Here is a 3,565-nt window from a genome sequence, read left to right on the forward strand (position 1 = left end):
GGCGCCGCGCACGGGGCGTCTCCGCCAATCACCGCGCCGCTCCGCGCGGGCCGCGCGCCGCCCGTGACGTCAAGCGGCGCCATGGCAACGGCGCGCGAGGGCGCGCGCGAACCTCCCCCCTCCTTGCTCCCCCACCCCGCGGACACGCCCAGAGCCGGCGGCGGCCCCGCCCGCGGGCGCGCGCCTGCACCCCCCCGCCCCCACCCACCGAGCCGAGCGGGGCGGCTCGGGGCGGCCCGGGGCGCTGCGGGTTCGGGGCCGCGTCCCGCTTCTCCCGCAGCACCGGCCCCGGCCCGGCGGGGAGACCCCCGCACCCGCCCATGCGCGGCGGAGCTGTGCCCGCGCCTGCGGCACAGAGCGGGGGCGGCAGCACCGCCTCCTCGTGTGGCCGCCGGGTGTGCGCGGATGTCGCCGCCGCCCCCCGCGCACCCCGGGCGGGCTCTCCAGGCTTTGTGCTGCCCAGAGCGCCCAGTGTCCCCAGTAACCCCCGCCGAGCTCCGCGCGTGGCTAGGTGGCTGAGCCCCCAGGGTGCGGGGGGGACCGGGACTGTCCCGGCACACGCGCGGTTGCGGGACGGCTCCGCATCGAACCGCGCCCCGGGAGCCTCATCGTGCACCGGGAGCCCGACACATGCTGTGGGTTAAAAACGAGAGGTGTAGAAGAGGATGGGAACCCGGGGGTGGCGGCAGGGCCCTGGGAGACCCGGGGCTGGCAGATGGGAGCGCAGCGGCTCTGCAGGCGCAGGACCGTCCCTCTGGAAGCCTCTCCCTTGGAAAGGCAAGTGGGCATTTCGGACAGCACCACCGAAACGTTGATGAGAACGTGCTGACAAGAGTAGGAAGAGTATTAAACATTGCTGTTGTTGGGAACGCATTTTCATTTTCTAAAAAAAAAAAAAAAAAAAGTGTTTCCTAAAGGTCTTGGAAGTCGGTATTCACTTGTCCCTTTTCTGAACAGCACGCCCCAGCTTGAATCCCTGTCTCAAGTATGCAGTGTCCTGACCTCTCCTGCTTTCTCCTGGGCTCTGGGATCAGCGCTGTCTCACAGAATTAGAAATAAAATGGAGAATAATAATATGGAGAAAGCCGCTCGATATATTTTTTGAAAAGGGCCAGTTAGGCTAAAGGTTCTCTTCTAGACTCATGTGGAATCTGGCAGTGCCATGGGACAGGGGCATCTCCAGAGTGGGAGGGGGATTCCCTCGCGGGGCTTGCTGCAGGCGGCCGCAAACCGCGGAAACCTCGGCGGGGGTCCCGCGCCGGGGCTGCCTCCGGCGGTGCAGCCGCGCTGCGAGTCCAGCGGCAGCAGCTCCCCAGCCACTCCCGCCCGCACCGAAAGGACTCGCTCGACTGTTCGGAACAACTCACGCAGGAAGAGCCCCGGCAGGGGACGGGCCTGTATTTATGTCGACAGTCATAAAAATCTGTTGGTGGGGTAGTGTGAGGGAGTAGCGTAGGAAGAGTGAGGTGCTTGTTTCTGGGAAAGCAAGAATAAGTTATGGATGTATTTGCGTTCTAGAGTGGCAGGGTGCAGGTTGGTTCGGTACCAGAGAAAACAGCATCTACAGATTCTCCCGCAGATGCGCTGCCTCCTGCTCTTGCCTGCACGCCTCTCTCTGTCTTTTCCAGGCAGTTCCAGGATAGCTTCCCGGCATGGTCCTTGTTTTCCTTCCACCCTGCAGTGACAAAGTGACTGTAGACCTGAGAGTGAGAAAGTTATAAGGATGGAGTCACTTTAATCTTCAAAACAGTGATCCTGTATTTTGACTAAATATCAGAAAAGTGCTACTTTAAGCTCCTCATGATAAAGTTGACTTTTTAAGAACTGGGCTTTTTTTCACTGTATCATATAAAGAGCAGTTAGTTCTTCCATGGTGGCATTTTACCATCAGAGTTTGTTTCTGGATTTCTTACTACTTTTCCTTGTGGCCTAAGATGTATCTTGGGGTTTGTCATAATGTATATTTTATTCCATGTAAGTTTTGCCCATCAGCCTCTGTTTTCTTAGACATTAATATAACAGTGGGATATTTAAAAAATTATTTCTCGTCAGTTCTAGTTCCTTCCATTAACTCCAAGGTTTAATGAATTTCGCTCATGTTCCTATGGAATATTGTTGGAAATATTCCAACGATATGTAGAGAGAGCTAAAAAAACCAAAATGGGCAATGTTGTGTAGAGTGAAGCTCACCAGAATTTACTTGCTGTGTCAGGTGAGAACATCACTGTTGCTTAATTTAAATGTGAAGAATGTAACCTTCTTCTTTGGTTTCTGAACAATGCTTTGTTGGAGTATACAGGTGCAGAGGGGTTTTTTTGAAACAAACGTTGTAAGGCTTAGGTTCATAATGTATTCCAATACATAGTGCGTCTTCATCTTATCTGTTTTTATTTTTTACCATTATTTTCCACTTTAGGAAGCAATAGGAGGAGAGCTTTAGAGCTGTACTTGAACACAGATGGTATGATGGCACAGCATTTGCTGCAACTTGTTTCAAGTTATGTTACAGAGTTCATTTTTAACATAAGCTAAAACGCTTTATTTTGTAGAAAAGTCTCATTGAAATGGCAACCACCCAAATATAGACTATACGTTTTTAGAGGTACTTGAACACTTCGTGGTAACATGATGAAAAATTAACTGATACAGGAAAAATTGTAATCCTTAAAAGTGCATAAAGAACCCAGACTGGAGTATGCATTAGATGAAGCACAAGTGTGTATTGCTTTTTGATATTTCCAGGAAATATATGGTGGAACCCCTTGTGAAGTAGGCTGCAATACTGTAGGCAGTGTTAATAGTTTTGTGGAAGGAAAACATCAGCCTTTCCATTCTGTCCTTTCCATTATTTTCAGTTTTGGAGTGAACGGAACATCTCCTGCAACAACCCTAATTGCCACTAACCATAGTTTTTGTTTGCTAACAGCCCCGTGCATCAATAGATGCTGCACTCCTTCCCCTTTAAGTGCGCTATTTTTGCCGAACACCGTTTCCACTCCTCTGGATTTCATGAACACTGCCATTTGAAACAGATCCAAGGAATTAGACATTACTCACCTTTGCATATGCTGTCCCTTGAACAGATACTCTCCTGCTGTCTACTATTCTTATATTTCCTGCACTTTTCCCCTATTGTGGAATGTTTTATTTTGTCTTGCTTATTGCAGTTTTGACCAGGGAACTTGGTCTCCTAAAAACCTAGGCTTTAAGCAGCTTTCCTGTTCTTTAGATGCATTTTCTCTGTTGCTCGCCTCACAGCTTTTTGTTTGATGACTTGCACTTTCACTATCTCAGACTCTCAGGCGGCAGCCAGCAGCAAAAACTCATTTGTAGAGTTAGAAACATTTACATATGAAAGTACATATATGCATGTTTATTTACACTCATTCTTACTTTACTTTCTTACATGAGAAGAAGAAATGGAGGGATGGGGAGGGGAGAAAATGACTCCAGTATCTTTTATTTCCCCTCTAAAACAGCTTTTCGTTCTTCTTCCCTCCCATCCTTTCTCCACAAGTGTGTAGTTATTCTTTCTTGTGCTTAAACATAATTAATTAAAAGTAGA

This window comes from Corvus kubaryi, unplaced genomic scaffold (assembly GCF_017639235.1).
Source record: "Corvus kubaryi isolate FWS band 111438036 unplaced genomic scaffold, C.kubaryi_AGA036_p1.0 37385, whole genome shotgun sequence".
Taxonomy (NCBI): domain Eukaryota; kingdom Metazoa; phylum Chordata; class Aves; order Passeriformes; family Corvidae; genus Corvus; species Corvus kubaryi.